The sequence below is a fragment of the Fukomys damarensis genome, unplaced genomic scaffold (genome assembly GCF_012274545.1).
Source record: "Fukomys damarensis isolate Sample0158 unplaced genomic scaffold, DMR_v1.0_HiC HiC_scaffold_2, whole genome shotgun sequence".
NCBI classification, from domain to species: Eukaryota; Metazoa; Chordata; class Mammalia; order Rodentia; family Bathyergidae; genus Fukomys; species Fukomys damarensis.
The window spans coordinates 24,590,641-24,607,812 of NW_022900914.1; the positions used below are offsets into that span (position 1 = coordinate 24,590,641).

The window sequence follows — 17,172 nt, forward strand, 5'->3', positions numbered from 1 at the left end:
TCCTTCCTGGGTCTGTTGTCGCGCAGGCCGGGAGCTCCCGCGCAGGCCGGGAGCTCGCGCGCACGCCGCCGGGTGATCGCAGACCAATTGTGTGTGTTTTTAAAAGAAAGGCCAAGCCAGTTTTGGTTAAGAGTAATGGAGAAAGGTTCATGAAGGATGGGAGGGGGACTTTGAATGGTGAGTAGCTGGGATACGGAACAGAGTCCCAGGTAAAAGCCAGCATTCTGGGGCCATGTAGCATGTCCTGGAGACAGTAAGGCTGATCAGACTAGAGGGGAGCATGTCTGGCAGTGAACTGTGGGACGTACCTGGGCACTGGTGGGCTTTGAATATCACTGTGGACCTTTTCCTGAGAGGGAATGGGAAGGAAAAGAGTAATGTGAGGATGTCAGTGTTCTGGAAAGAGGACCAGCTCTCTGTGACTTTGGTTTGGCTGTCAAAGTTTCAGCGCCTCCTTCGAGATGCACGGGCTATATTCTTTGTGCTTGTGGAGCTCACAGGAGATGGGCAGTCCTTCCTTCCTCTGTGTCCCCTTGGAGTCAGGGAACTTTGCCCCGGGAACTTGCATTTATTCCTTCAAGCCATGCAGCATGTAGGTTATTGTAAAGCCGAAGGAGGAAAACCCATCTTCTGCCTTATCTTTTTCTTCTTCTGCTTTTCCCTGTGACTTTGTTCTCTTGCCCTTAGCCTCTGTGGATCTTGGTCGCATTCCTCTTTGGATTTTTCCTGTTCCCACAATGACTTTAATGAAGCCCTCATCACTCACAGAAAAGAACCCAGCCCTGGGCTGGAGGTTGAGTGCTGATAGCATTCCAGTCTTTCTTTCCTGAAGGGAGATGGTGTCTGTGTGAGATAAATGCACCACCACTTCACAAAATAACTGCCCATCACAGAGCTTAAAATAACAATAACAGAACATGTGCCATGCTTGTGGGATGCAAGGGCTCATGGGGAAGGAAGGGGGTGGGGAGCAGAGAAAAGAAACAGATTTTAATGTCAGGCTGACAAGAGTTTATTATACACATCAGTGGTTAAAATAATTACTTTTTAAAAATTATGAAAAAAGCTTTCTGGGGCCCTATAAAATACCAGCTGCCATTTCTTGCAGTAGATTTGCTGGTGCTACGAAAGAGACACCTTATTTTTCCAGATGCCCTTGAGGATCTTGGCAAGAGGCGGTGGAGTTAGACCTGTTTTCTCCTTGCCTGTGCACCTGGAGTTCCCCCTTGAGGTGCTCTGCATGTCTTTGCTCCAGTTTCTCCCTTTCAGCCCTTGAGGTTGGGATTGTCTTTCCCTCAGAGCTGCATCGTGGGTAAAGGTGCCATTTGGCATCATTGTTTCATGTGCTTTGAAATAGTCAGGGTTTGTGAATAAACGAAGCCATGGATCGAATTGGCGGGGACAGATGGAAGCCTGAGAACCTGGATCTCAGTTTTCCCAAGCAGGTAAAATCTTCTCACCGGAAACGAGAATGTGGATCGTTAGGTGGTTCCACACAGGGAAATCTGGCTGTGCTGTGGCCTCTTGTTCCAGTATCGGAAATTTTTTTTTAGAATTTTGAACTCATCATATAACTCAAGAAAGCTCTGATGCCCTTGAGTGGGAAGGATAGGACCAGAAAATGACTGCGTAGGACTCTGTTGATCATGTGGCTTATCATGTGACTGTATCTACCTGATCACAAATCTCCTATACTTCCTTTGGGACCCATTTCCTTTATTTGTGTGGCACTGGGGCAGGGGTGTCAAACCCAGGGGGAGTCTACTACTCATCTATTACCCTAGTCCTTTTTATATTTTATTTACCAAATTCCCCAGGCTGGCCATGAGGTTACAGTTCTTCTGCCTCAGCCTCACAAGTAGCTGGGATTACAGGCATGAGCCACAGTGTCTGGCCCCACTTTCTTTTTACTTTTTACTTCCTTTCTCCTTTGGATTTTCTGTTTGGTGCAGAACTGAAAGCAAATCTTTTTATGCCACTCTTTCATTGGTGCCCGTGATAATAGTGAGATTATCCCCTAAGATTGAAATTATCCCGTGGGATCAAAGGTGCAGGTTGTTCTAATCATCAGACAGATACCTGCAAATAAAATGAAATGCTCCCAGGTAGCTGATGGTTGTTACATTGTCCTTTCAAAGAGCCAGTGCCCTGCCTGCAGGGTGTTGAGTGTGTGTGTTCAGGTAAGGAGGGGCGTGGCCTGCTGGCCCTGCTCTGCCCTGTCCTGCCCTCCTGGCTGCCCATGACCTGCTTGGCTCTGGTCCTGAGCTGTTCTTGAGACTCTGGAGGGCTCTTTCAGTGAATACCATTGCCTCCTCTGTCCCTTGAAATGGCATTCTGACTCTCTATTGTTCTTGGCTGAAATATGAGTAAAAATCCACTTTATTCTTCATTTAGCCAGGACAGATAAGGACTAACAAGCACAAAGCAAAATCGTGACAAAACACGTGATTGGAACCTTCCCACCAAGAGCAAAGGAATGGAAGGGCCGAGAAGCGGCCCCTGCTCTCCACTCCAGGTTGGCACCAGGGAGGAGGCATCTCCACTTCTTTCAGTCTAGCCCCGATGAACTCACCCCTCAGGTGGCCCCTGTACAGGTGCCAACTTCACCCGGAGGCCCTCGGCCCTCACCTGCCTACCTTCCCAGGAGCTGACTGCTTCCTGTGTCAGAGCACTGCCCATCCCTCAGGTTCCCCCTCGGAACAGGACGGTGAGTCCTGCTCCAGTGAGCCCCGGCTGATGAGTCAGCTTCATTCCCGCAGGTGGCCAGAATGTATTTTCTGACCCTCCAGTTCCAAGATGAATGTAATTATTATGTATCACAAGCATATGCTATTAATAAAAAAATACTGTGTGTCATGTTGGCGTCAAAAAGTTGGGATGGCGGAGCATTCTGGATGTAGATTAAGAATGTTCAACTGTTAAGTTTTTTTTTCCCCTTGAAAGAGATTGACAACATTAAAACCCCTGTATATGTCATTCCTGAACAATGTGACTGGAAAGCAACCTTTTTGACAGAAGGGAGAGACCAGTTTCTAAGGGCTGCTGAGCATGTGACATCCCTCTGTAGACTTAGTTTCAGTTTCTGTGCAGCTGCAATTGGAACAGACATCAGCTGGAGCTGGCTTCATTTTCCCTAAATGCTCCATAGGGTGCTACATGCAAATGTAGTGTTTGGCTGCGGGTCAGGGAGCCCACTCCCATTTTATAGGGGATTTTCAGGAAGGAAGCGTGGTTAAAACTAGGTTATGTGTGTGATGAACTACTTTATAGATTTACATGAAAGTACTCAGACTAGGTGAATTGGGTATTTTCTACCAGAATCTCAAATCATATTTGGAAATGTATTTTGGCAAAGTCAACATCGTCTGGCTATCGCACAGAAGATAGAAATCAGCAGGGGAGGGCGCGGGCTCCTGGGGGCGTGCCCCAGCCAGTGGGGACTAGGCTCCTGGGGGCGGGGCTGGGATTAGAGGCTGAGTTTGCCCAGCCGCTCTGCTAATGATGTGAAGCCTAAGTAAACAGCAAGTTAATGGACTTCCCAGATCTGTGAAATTCAGCAGCTGCTGCAAACAGCGGTAAGCCCCGGAAGAACCGAAGTTATAAAGGAAGGGAGAGAGGAAGAGGAAGAAGAGGACGAAAAGGGGAGACAGGTCAGCCGTGTAATCGGGAAGCAACAGGGCAGAGATCCAGCTTTTGGAATTCCATTTCTTGCATCTGAGTGTGGAGGCCGTGTATTCTGGGGGTTCATTCAGACCAATGGCAGAGCTGAGACCACACTGAGCTGTGACCAACCAAGGACACCCTGTGGAGAGACTTGTCTGGGTCTTTTAGGGTTGGGTTGTGTATGTGGACATAGCAGAATAGGCATCAGAGACAAAGTCAATGTGGTTCTCCCTTTTGAGAGAATTAATACACGAGCGTAAACATTCACCTTTAATAGGTCAAAATTTGTCATCAAGGGAGTGGTAACAAATTACACAGCGTCAGCTAATTACCATCCCTTTATAAATTAGTCCCCATTCTGTCTTGTTTAGCTTCATCCATTTCTGTTTTTGATAGACACCCTACACCTCAGACAAGTGACAGGGCTTGCTGTTCCCTGTGACATATTTTTCTGTCCTGCTGCTTAGAAGCCCTGCCTGGCGCCGCCTCTCTCCACCACCCTCTGGTTCTTAATGTCCATCCTTACTGTTTGCTTCCTTGCCTGTGAATTGTGAGAGCTGAGATGAGCTGAGATGCTGGAGAATAGGAGCAAAATGGGCCTCTTTTTTTTTCCTATCAACTCCAGTGTCTCAAGTTTCATTGACTCTATTGGAATTTAAGAAAGGTTGCTGATCAGAGGGTGAATGGCTGACATTGAGTTAGAAAGTGAAGATGTGAGTCCTGGTGGATGGTCTGCCTCTGTGGTGCCACACAGCCCGTAGACATGGTGAGGGCGAGGGGCACATGGATTTCCTCAGTAGTCGCCATGCTGGGTGGGTTGCTGTAGACCTGTAGAGCATGGGCTAAGCTTGTTTTAACTGCAGTGACTGTTTTGCTGCTCCCAATGCACCCTGGCATGTTTTGTATGGCTCTGGAGGCCGCATTAGATTGGGGGGGGCGGGTACAGCATGTGGTATTGAAGGTCTGAGATGGGATTCTCAGGAGATGGGGGTTTAGAGGAGACTGTCATGACTTCTGGGGGATGTGGCAGGTGTGCAGTGGAGACGTTCTCGTGTCCTTGTGTAGATACTGTGCCTCTGTGTCTGGCAGTGTGACGATAGGCACTTTGTATCCTGATGACAGCTCGGGAGTTGAGTGCGGGATGTAGGCGGGGAGAGCCCTGGGATTGCCAGGTGGGAGTGGGCTTGAAGGGAAGGAGGTGTCTAGGCCTTGCCTGTGGAAGCTGGAAAGTATGAACCCCATGGTGGATGCCCACGGTCGATGAGCAGGCTGCTTGGGACGAGCATGAAATGGGCATAGGAGTTTACTTCCCAGGGGTCAAGGACTAGGCTTTAGCCCCTTCTGAGAGCCAGAGTCCTCAGAGAAGTGAGAGACACTGTGAGCATTGCAGATGGTCCCTGCCCTGGCAGGCTATGAGAGGGGCATCTATCCAGGAGTCCCCAAGGGATGGGAAACTGTAGCTGTGGCCAAGAGAGCACTGACGGAGAGAGATAGTCTGCAGAGATCTTGCAGAAAGGGGCTCTGATCTGGTGTGGGAGGCCTAGGAGGGGACCTGGGGTCAGCAGGCTTGAGCCAAGGTGTGCAGGAGGTGTGGGGCAGTTAGGTGAAAGGGAGATGCCCAGAGCTGAAGGAACAGCATGGCGCTCGCATCTTTCCAGGTAACACTGTGCTTCCATCCAGTGAGGATGTTAGAGTCGAAAATGAACTTTGCTTTGACTGAGATCTTGTATGCCCTTGAGTCATAAGTCTTCCTGGGTGGGTGCTGTGTTGAATTGTGACCCCAGCAAACATTTATGTTGGAACCCTAGCCCCAGGACCTCAGGATGTGGCCATATTTGGAAGCTGGGTCTCTGTAGATGAAGTTAAGTTGCGGTTACTCAGGTTGGCTCTCTCGTTCACTGTGACTGGCATTCTTACAAGTAAGGGAAATGGGACATAGAGTCAGACTCAGACAGAGCATGGCCATGTGAGGAGGGAGGTGGGGCTTGGAGTAAGGCTGTCAGAAGCCAGTGATGGCTTAGGGCTCCCATAGAAGCTGGAGGCGACAAGGGAGGACCCTTCTGTGGAGGCTGCAGTGGGAGGGTGGCCCAGCCAACACTTTGACTCTAGAACTTTGAGAAGATGCATTTCTGTGTTTTGAAGTTACCCATTTAGTGACTGTTACAGCAGGCCTCAGAAACTTAAGACAGTAGGGGAAGGAAGAGAAATGAAGGGTTGTGTTGAGGATTAAATGGAACATATTTATACCCAGGACAAGGCCTGGAACAGAATAGGTGCTCTCTGAATAGTAAACATTGTTGTGTCATGGGGCAGGACACAGGGGCAGATGCCATTTTTGTGTGGAGGTGGGGTTTGTTTTTGTATTTATTTTTAGAAAAACTGGAAATAAAGGTTAAGTTGGGCTAACACACACAGACACACACACACACACACACACACACACACACACACACACACAAACACATGCATGCCCACACACTGGTAGCCTCCCTACAGAATTCTTTATTTACCTATGTTCCTATCAGTCCACCCCTGGTAAGTCTCCAGCTCTGTCATCAGATGACAGAGCTTGAAAATACAGGTAGATCACAGCAACCTGAAGACAATGCTGACAGGTAAATGACCAAGCCCAGATCCTTTATAGGGGACAGTTTGCATACTAAGAGGGTCAGCACTAGGGTGATCCAGGCCTGAAGTACCATGCTGAGAGCATCCCAGAAGGGGTAACACAGTGGCCAAAGCAAGTTGTACCCACATCCTTGCTTCCCCCGAGCATGATCCCAGGTGAAGGCAGGTTTTTCCTTTTGGTTCAGGCTGTTTCCCATTCCCGCTTAAATTCTAGACTGATGCAGGCTCAGGCTCATCCTCTTCAGATTCTCAGAGACATTACTGAGTCTAGATTATTTCTTCCTTCTTCTCTTAGTATCTGAGATTTTGGACTTCCCATCACAAAGCAAATCCAGTCTGAGTTATCCATTGAAATGAGAGTCACCTGCTGAGGCAAGGAAGTAGAGATCAACCTGGCCTCAGGAGCTGGAGAGGGGACTTTGATGCCTGCCACCTGAGGTCCTTGTCCCACCTCTTGGGTATGGTTACTTGTCTTTACTTCAAAGCCAATTTCTTATCTCTGAAGTGGGGATGACAGTACCTAACCTCTACAAGCTGTCCTGGTAGTGATGATGGCATGAGAGAGCACCTGTAACCTGCCTCGTTGGCTATCTGGGCACAGTAGGCACTCAGTCCATGGGAGTATTTGTGGGTTATGTCTGCCCTGAGCAGTGGGCTTTCTGCCTTCTGAGGGCTGATGGCTGGGGGTAAGTAAAGCATCTGCTTCTGCACTGGGTTGCATACATATTTGAATGAGATTTAGTGAATATGGTACAAGGGTGCTATTTCAATTATTATTTTGGTTGTCACCCCCAGTGCAAAGCTCTCGGGGTGCCACAGTATGTCATATAGATGGAAGAGGATTGAAAGCAGGATGAGGACTGCCTCTTTTTGTCACTCTTCCCTTTCTTTCATTGTTTCCCAGAAGGAGCCATTGAATGTCATATGCTTGGAACAGGCTGGAACTGAAGATGGGGAGAAGAGGACTGTCCCACACAAAGAGTTCTGGGCCTTAGAGTTCCCGAGAACAGCTGTCAGATGACAGCTATCAGCCTCTGTGGATACAACCTCTCCTGGGATTGAAGTTCTCTTGAGAAAACATTTTTCCTTGTAAATCAGTCCTTATTCCTCAAAGTCCTGCACTTCAGTGTTCCTTAGCAGAGGTGGAACATGTTAGACCTCAGCCTCTGCTTGAATATTTTTGGTATTCCTGATGACTTTTAACAATGTCTTCCTGACCTGACTTAGAGGCTACAGTGCCATGTGCTTCTTGCCTACATTTTGTTTCTCTAACCCATAAATAAACCACTGGATGAGAGGCTCCCTCAAGGTAGAGCCACTTCATCTGGAATCTCCAGATCACCTCCCCCCTGGGAAGGACAAACACAGGCCTTCCGTGTGCGAAACTGGTTCTTGGGTTTTCTTTTATTGTCCCACAAAGAAATCTCTACTTGTTCTTATAAAAATTCTTTCCTAGAACATTTATTTTGTGTTGTTATTTAAGAGACAATAATTGGGCTTCTGTCACGTTTTTTTTAGAAAACTATCTTAGCTGTGCAGCCTGTTCACTTGAAACCAACCAAAATATTCATATTCTTTCATCCATATGTTCACAGAAGATAAAACTAAAATAGCTTGTTTTATATTACCGGGATTAAGATGGTAAACATGCCCCCAAATATCAAGTGGGTAGAGCAGTGCAGATTCTGCCTGGAGTAAGGCATTATTTCTGACATTATTATTTGATCTTTTCATCTGTCCGTCATCTGTCCATCATTTATCCATCCATCCATCTATCCACCCACACTTCATTCATGAGCATTTATTAGCACAAAGCTTTGAGACTCGTGGATGGTACACACCTGTGGAGAAAAGGATCAAGGAAGTCCTGGCAGAGGGCAACATTTAATATGTTGCATTATTAGCATCTTACTTCCATGTACTCTCTTCCATTTTATTTAGGATTATATATGGAAAACAAATCTATTTGTGCTTCTTATGTATATTATATCTCAAGGAAACTATTGGCTAAATATGTAGGAATTGGTTCTGGTTTGCACATTTTCCATTTTTCATATTCCTGAATATTCTGTTTTTTTTTGTTTTGTTCTGTTTTTTTTTTTTTTTTTTGGTACCAAGGATCAAACTCAGGTCCTTGTGCTTGCGAGGCAGACAGTGAAACCACTGAGCTAAATCCCCAGCCCATTCCTGAATATTCTGTGTCTTCTGTGTTTCTCCCTCATTGGAGACAGAGCAGTTGGAGAGGGACAGGAGAGGATGAGTAGCTTTTGCTTTTTTTTATTAGCCATTCTGATTAAAGTTGAGTTCAGAACTCAAAGTGGCCTTTCTGTATAAAATGTGACCTGGGACATTTGGGGCTTCCTTAGCCTGGCATTGTGTGGTGCCCTGGCCTTTGTCAGCAGATTCGCTGGATTCCTGATAATAAATTTCCCAGTTACTACATGGGTCTCTCATCTGCTGTGTAAAAAGTGAGCACCACAACACCAGTCTGGCAGAGGTATTGTGAGGAGGAAATGTCTGGTGCAGCGTCAGGCATGTGTGGTTGCTTGACTCGTGTTGGTTTCTTCCTCCTCACTCTGATTTTTTGAGATAACAGGAAGTAGGTTTCACCTGAGTGTCATGACTAGGACACTTTGCAAACAGTTCAGTGCATGCTGTGGTTGGGACAGGGTTTGAGTGTGACTCTCAAAGATTCCTGTGTTGGTGGCAAGGTCCCCAGCGTGGAATGTGAAAGGTGGTGGAAGCCTCCGGAAGTGGGTCTTAATGGGGTGGTGGTCCCGGACCCTGGGGCTGCTGCCCTAGGAAGGGATTAATGCTGCTATTGTGGAGTGAGTTCTTGTGGGAGTGACTCATTACAAAGTGAGCCCCCCCCCCCCGAAAGACTTGGCCCCTTTTGCACATGACCATTTTTCTTCCTGTTCCTCTGTCACATTGTGATGTAGCTGGGGAGGGGGAGGGGGGCTCTCAGCAGAGCCTGAACAGATGGGCTGCCCATTCTTGGACTTGAAGCTTCCTAAATTGTGAACTTAAAAAGTCTTTTCTTTATAATATTCCCAACCTTGGGGTATTTTGTTAACAGTAACAAAGTAAACTAATATGGTACCCTATTTTAAGATTCAGTTTAATTCCTATGCTTATTAAAGTGCTATCACATTTGGCTTAGGAAGGCCAGAGGTCAAGATGGTGGTCTTGGCCTTGCCAACTAACATGTTGTATGACCTTAGGGAATTCTTGGCCCTTTTGCTCCAATTTTACTATCTGTCAGATGGAGCCTGAATGGTTGCCTCTTCTCCCCAGAAGCAGCTGCAAGACATAGATGAGATAAGATGGGGAATATTTTGAGATTGCTTATTTGCTGATACACGGCAGAGACTGAACTATCATCCCTGCTTGGTTATATCAGAATTAAACTTCAGTTCCTCACTCAGTATCATTTTTGCAGGCACACGTTTAATATACCTTGTTTAATTTATCTGTGTCTCTTGGCTGCAGGTAGTGCCAGGGGCCTGAACTATTGTTGCACACTCAGGACATAATTTTCTGTGGAGAGAAACAGCAACCCTTATTTCACCTGCTGAAAACTCTAGTTGCAGAAGAATTTGGCTCAGACTTTCCTAAATAAATTTACCTTTGGGCCGAGTCCAGAAATGGAAAATTTTAGCTGGAAACAATAGCTTGTCAGAAAAAACAGAAGTGACTGCAAACTGGGTTCTCAGTACCCACAAGAGAAGGCTCGGGTGTAACTGCAACCATCCTGTTCCAGCCCTCCTCACCCCTGGGGAAGGCTCAGTAGACGAGGAGCAGGAGAGTCTTAGTGTTTGTCTGCTTTTTCCCACTGTCAGACTCAGAACTTTGCCCTCTGGAGTGATGGGTGGGCTTGCTTTCATTTTGTGGGCCTGATAGCATTTGACTGTGTAATTATTCCTCTCAGCTGAATATCCCCAAATATCCTTTGACATGATGGTGGTGTAGGTAGGTTTAGCAAGCATAATTCCTATAATCCATAGAGTGTCAAGAAGGTACTTATTTTCAGATCAAAAGCTGCTGACCTGATTAAGCTTTCTGTCTTGCTTTGGAACTTAGGATAATGAATTTGCCCAGTGCAGTGGCTGTTGGGGTTTTTTTTGAAGATGGTTCTGGGTGCCGAGCGGGCCTTTTATACCAACCATCAGAAGCTTCAGGGTAACATCAGAGCTCTGTCTGGCTTTCTAGCCATTTTCACTGTCCCCTAGGTCATGGTAGCAGATGAAGGATTTCTCGTCTTTTGCAGTTGGTCCTTGAAGTTAACATTATTTCGGGGACTGGAAATACTTTCTTCTAGGGATTTCACTTGCAGAAACATGTCCAGGTGAAAATTTGAGGCTGGAGTAGGAGGAGAAGGTGTGGAGGTCTGGGGGAAAGGATTCTGAGTTGATGCTGCGGTAGAAATGCCTCATGCTGGCCAGAAGATTGGTACTTCATGGCTGCAGTTGTAGTTGGCAAGAGAAAGTGGCTCCGAAGTGAAGTGTTGTCCAGGATTGCCTTCTCTCAGTGAAAAACTTTCCCTCCTCTTCCAACAGAGGAAATAAGTGCATATTAAAAATGTAATGAGAAAATGAGGCTCTGAAAGTGCCCTGTTTCTCTTCATTCTCAGATTGCCACTTTCCCCAAACCTCCCTGCTCTTGTTTCCAACCTCCTTTTGTGGTTCTTCCCATTGTCCTTCCAGTTCAAGGGAACTTGGAGCAGGGTCTGTGAAACAGCTGTGCACGAAGAGGTCTATGAGGCCTGGGCTTTCCTCTTGCAGGAGTCAGACTTGAATCCAGAATGATCTTAGCTCTTGGTTCTGCTTTGAATTAATTGAAGAGCTGCCCATGTCACAGTCTCTGCTGTCCCATCCCCACAGTGTCTTCTCTGTTATCCCAAGAAGAATTTTGTCTTGGCTCCAGGACAAGTTGGCCCTTCCACAGTGAATTAAATTCCAGCAGAAGGAAAATGAGATCTCTTGTCTTCTGTGTGTGAGAGAATCTGGGTATAATGCAGGTGACTCATAGGGAAGAGACTTGATCAATAGCAGAAACACCTTTCATTTGAACTGTGTCTTAGTTACCAAAGTGCCTTCTCATTTCTTATTCCTATGAGAAGGAACCCGGGGCAGAGAGTCATTAAGTATTTCGCTCAAGATCCCAAATCAAATAAATGATAGTGCACATAAAATTGGCTTACCTTTCACAGGTCAGCGTGAAATTGAATGGGTTTTCCACTTTCACTTGGGAGCTAGCTCATTTCCCCGAAGGACAAGGGTCCTGGCCAATAGAAATCTGTGATTTTATGACTGTTTTGTTTCTCACAGTCTAGCAGGCACCACATCTGAGTCTGCAAATGCTGGCTTTTGATGACTGCAGTGGAATTCCCCTGTGGGTCACAGTTCATTATTTCCCAGGTGTATATTCTCTGTTTAGAGCATGTGTCCTGGAACTTGCCGGGTCTGTGGATAGCACAAGCCTGGTCTTAGTTTGCATCTGTGTTTCCTCCACCATAACAAATACCTGAGATAACCAACTCCTAGACAAAAGATTTATTTTGGCTTACAGATTTAGAGGATTCAGTCCATCATTGGTTGGCTCTGTTGCTTTGGGTGGGAGAACATAGAGGAACAAAACTGCTTACTTCATGGCTGGGAAGCAAAAGAGAGAAACAGGAGACCAGACTCCTCATACTCCCTTTCAAGGTCTTGACCCCAATGGCCTCAAGCCCTGCCTTTTAAAGTTTTCACCACTTCTTAGCAGCCCTCCCCTGGGGTCTGGGCCTCCAACACATCAGCCTTTGGGGGGATATTTAAGATTCAGACTATGGCACCATCTCTGCAATGTGGAGGCTGTTATATTTCTTCCACTCATCACCGAGTCTTCGCCAAGGTTGTAATTGTTAGCAAACATCTGAATTTACTAGAGAGGCAGGAAGGGTGAATGGATAATAACACTTTATATTCCCATAGAAAGCTGTATTCTTTCCATTGCCATTTAAACATTGATTATCTCATTTTAACTTCAGAACAGCCATTTGAGAGATGGGGAAAAAATGGAGGCATAGAGAATTTCTCACTCGCCCAAGGCCACCACATACACTTATAGCTAGCTGTTCTTGCTTCTTGCTGTTTCCTCTGTGCTGGCTTTTGGGGGAGGCTTTGTCTGTTCACCAAAGTCAAGGGTATTCCTTTTGCATGTCTGTCCTCAGCCTCTGCGTTGGAGAAGCTGCCACTGAGGAGGGTGGATGTTGCTTCTGTGGCTTCTCATGCCTGCGGGACACAGTTCGTGACGACTGTGAAATAAAATGGAAACAGCTCCTGCTTCCTTCCCACACAGACAAGTGGAGAGTCTGCCTCTGACGTGAGAGCTGGCGTGTAGGGGGAGGTGGCCCTGGCCATCCCCTTCTCCTTGGTTCCTTGTTGCCAATCTGGGAAGCGGATGTGGGAATCCCAGGCATGAAGCTCCAGCCTGCCAGCCCACAGTGTCCTGATGCACTGCTTGTTCCTGGGGCCCTGCAGGTTACATGGCACCCCTTTACCCATGCAGCCTCCACATGCATGGGCATTTTTATGTGGGGGACACTAAAGATGCTGAGGGAGCTGTACACTGTGCATTCCAAATTCCATCCTGTCCCCCTCCCTACACATCATAGACTGGACACTGAGGGCCATTCAGATTCCTTTGTTTTCTTCTTTGACAGAACAGTTGACATATGCATTAGATCCAGTCCTGGACCATCCAGTGCCACAGAGCAAAGCCATGAGATCATTTGTAGCTAAGACAACCTATGTACCCATGAAAGTTTATGTTCTGGGCAACAAGTAGACAGTATCTCACTACTTGTGCCCAGATGTGGCTGCGTCTGACCATTTGGCTAAACTCTGGCCGGAAAATGTGAGTCATCTCTGGGCCAGCCCACGGAAACCTCCTTTGCCATTGCCCCAGGTACTTTCTCTGTGCATTGACTTGATGTTGCAAGTTATGGTGGTCTGGCCATGGGTTGAAGATGGGACAGTCACAAGGGGAAAAGACTTGGGTTTCTAAATCCTTAGATGGGGGTGGTGGTGGAGTCATTTCTGTGTGGAGAGGAGCATATAGTTTTTACTTTAGTTGCATTGAGCCATTAATATTCGGGGACTTGCCAGTTACTCTAATAGACTAGTTTGAAGAACAGATGCTGGCTTGAGTCAGGAATGTGGACTCATTCTAGATGTGATAATTGAGACTTGTAGAACTTCTTGGGCTGCTTCTTCTGGGTTAGTGAGGGGCACATCCTTCTGGGTATGAAAGTATAACAAGTGAGATAAAGACCCTTTAAACCCCATTTCTGAAAAAAGAAAATTGGGCCTGTGGCCTCTAGGGACTGCCAGACGTTGGTGGCAGGTGCTAGTCAGGAGCACCCTGGGCTGAGGCCAGCAGAGTCAGTAGACCCTGCCAGGCCAGGGTGGCAGCTGTGCCAACCAGGCCGAGTCCCAGAAGCTATGCTCTGAGCCTTCCTGGGTTAAGGCCAGAGGGTTAATGTGGTAGAAGATGCCCCAGTTCTAGTAGATTTTGGCTCTTGCTCCATTCCCTACATCTGCCAGCTTGGTGACCTTGGACAAGTCCCTTCTCTGGCCCTCAGCATGATTTCCTTTGCTGTGCTGGGTGTAGACTGGATGCTCTTGGATATTTATGAGTGTGAATTTTGACATCTTTAGCATCGACTAGTACAGTCTACACCCTAGGAATTTCTAGTGTTCCTTAGCCACCCCATCCCAGCCAGATTCCAAGGCTGTGCCTTTGCCTTAGCGTAGTTTCTGCAACATGTGTTCATGTGTTGCATAGCACTGTGATTTTCCCTGTGACCCTAGATTAATGACTTCAAAATCTAAACTCTTTGAAAAGAAATAGTAGGCATCTCATGTCAACGTCCCCCGTTAACCTGGATATTACATTTCTTCCAGTGGGGAGAGATGTCTTATGTTTCTCCCAGCCCATGTACCTTATTTACTAGACATATACACTGTGCTTTCTAGGTGCTAGACACTGTTCTCAGAACTTTCTATATATTCACTCATTTGCTTCCTATAACAACCAGTAATGTGGCTGCTATCTTTATCCTCATTATAGGTGAGAAAACTGAGGCCCAGAGAGATTAAGGAACATGGCCCAGATCTTTCAGCCACTTTAGAGGCCAAGCTGGGATTTTGAACCCAAGGAGTCTGACTTCAAAGTCCAGGCCCTTGACTGCAGTGCTACACAGCATCTCCTAAGTGACCGTCAAAGTCCATGCATCCTCTTGAGACTCTTTGGCAGCTCACTGTGGGCTTTGGCCTCTTGCTTCAGAGTCACAGCTCTAGATGGTGAAGTCTCAGCTGAACCCTGGTGAATTTATTTTTTTAGCTCTGTTTTCTTCTGTAAAATTTCCTGCATGCTTTCCTCTTCATGAAACCAGCCCATAGATTAATGATCCCATTGCCAGGCCTGGGGCCAGAACTCCCAGTCTCATCAAGTGGCAGGAGAAGGCTCTGGACATTGTGGCTCCAGAGTGTGCCTGGGGCCTGGGGCATTGCTGTCACTGCAATTTACAGCTGTACTAACAGGCATCTTGTTTGTGCCAGGACCAGTCAGCACAGCAGGGCCTAAATGAGATACCATTTTTTGCCACCCTCTTGTTCCCAGGGCTGAGTCCTGCAGAACCTCACCCTAATGGAGTTGGGGTGTTTTATAGCCTAGTGGATATAGTTTAACTGGTTTGGAGCTAAACTTGGGTGCTGGAATAGAGGGGCAACTAGGTCTTCTCTCTTTTCTGCTTTACACTGGGTGAAGAAAGCTGGCCGGGCCGACACATTCCATCAGATGACCCACTCCACCGAGAGTTCAGTCTTTCCAGGTTTCTGCTCTCTCCTGGACCCTTCCCTTGGTTTTCATGCTTTCACAATGAAGGGAGAGGGGAGGGCAGTTCAGAGCAAACAAATGTTGCATCCACTTAGCCCAATTTACAACTCAAAGATTTGTTTGCAACCTTAGACTAGATGCTAATCCCTTTGGGTCTCAGTTTCCTTATCTACAAAACAGTAATTAAAAAATGAGTATCTCATAGAATTATTGTGAGGATCAAAGTGACAGACAGGAGTTGTTGGGTACTTACCACAGTGCTGGACATATTACAACCGAGAGACTGTGGACATCCGTAACGACCAAGAGTAGGGACTTGGGCCAGACTGCCTGATTGCAAATCACTGCTCTGCTACTTCCTTTTCTGAGACCTGGTGTAAGCTAATTATCATTTCTATGCCTCAGTTTCCTCATATGTAAAATGAGGATAATGGAGGTCTTATTTCATAGGATCATCATGTGAACTAAATGAATTAGCATTTGCAAAGCCCTTACAATAATGGTGCTTTTGTTAAATAAAATACACAAATGCTCAAGACATATTAGCTATTATTCTTATTATCTTTCCATTATTAATAGATTTATAATAGCCCAAGGAAGGAAACAAGAGGAATATGATATTTCACTTTGCACATGAAAGGTACCAAGAGCCGACCCTGTTGAGCTTTTTGCCACTGGTCTGACAATGATATTGGTCTCTATGCCCTGGGTGTTCCTGTGAACCTCTCATACCCTACTGCCTTCCCTGTCCTCCTTATGCCTGAATCTGGTCATGCTGTGCCTCCTGTTTAAAGCCCCTGCTGGCCAGCCTCCTGTTGGGGGTCTCTAAGAAAGACTCCCCTCCTTAGCAAGGTCTGCAGTGCTGCCTGATGCTGCTGACATCCATAGCCCCTTCATGATCTGGTGCTCCTCTGGGCCTGAACGCTGTCCCTGCTGCCTTCACTTCCACTCCATGCAACACAAACGTCAGCTTGTCCTTGCTCCTGCAAAGAGTCAATCTGGCCTCTCTTAACTCCCATCTGCTTGGCTGCCGTAGCCATGGGTGTGATCCTCATTTGTTTAGGGCCTTCGACTCTTCCATGCTTCCTGTCCTTGCTGGGTAGGGAGCATGCGTGGTTTGTCTTTGTATTCATCCCACACTTCTACCTCCTCAAGGGTGAAGTACATCTGGCACATGTAACTGCCCAGAGACTTTGAATGGATGCATACACATGATAATGTCAACTCTGCCACCTTATCTCTGTAATATTATTTTAAATCGTGATTTTTAGAGCCCTCACACCTTTGATTTCCTGGTCCTGGCGTGGTGCTGACTAGCAGCCTTGTCATCCATAAATTCTACACATCATACCTACTTCACGCACTGTGTAAAGAATGAATGCTTCTTTAAGAATGAGGTTGGAAGTGGCTGCTTATTTAAGAATGACTTTGGAATTGAGCTACAGACATACAGAGGATGTCCCTGTTTCTGCACATCTTGCCCTTGGACTGTGTGGCTGATCGCCTTGCCATATGAGAACAGCTGCTGGAGAGCATAAGCCTGAGGGTGGCTAATAATGGGTACTTTACTGGGCCCTACACAGTTGTGTGATGCTTGGCAGCAATGGAAAACTGTGAGGACTCATTAGGTCCTGTGTGGCTGCAAAGATGCACATCCTCCTCTGGCATTGCCGAAGGGCAGGCTGAGCCAACAGAGATCATTCTGCACTCACAGGTGGACTTCCTGTAGAGGGGCTGAGCGTTGGAACACCCAAACCATCAACATGGCGCAGAGTGATTAATGCAACCAAAACCAGTTCTTCATTTGAAGAAAGGATCCATTGGCATTTCTTTAAAGAGCAACTCATAAAATTTTACAGATTGAAAAATTAAAACCTAAATAAAAATCTAATTTATTTATTTATTTATTTATTTATTTATTTATTTATTTATTTATTTATTTATTTATTTCAGCTTTAATTGAGTTTATTGGTACATTTTAGGGATACAGTACAGTTA

General features: G+C 46.4%; 1 protein-coding gene and 1 long non-coding RNA gene across 3 annotated transcripts in view; both read left to right on the forward strand.

Annotated features, from left to right (window-relative positions):
* The window catches only part of Prkce (protein kinase C epsilon), a 514,303-nt gene that overhangs the window by 49,299 nt on the left and 447,832 nt on the right, over positions 1 to 17,172 (forward strand). The window lies entirely within an intron of this gene.
* Positions 3,469 to 7,264, forward strand: LOC117286166. Its single transcript, XR_004517323.1, has 3 exons — positions 3,469 to 3,575; positions 6,587 to 6,749; positions 7,196 to 7,264. It is a non-coding gene; the product is annotated as an uncharacterized LOC117286166 (long non-coding RNA).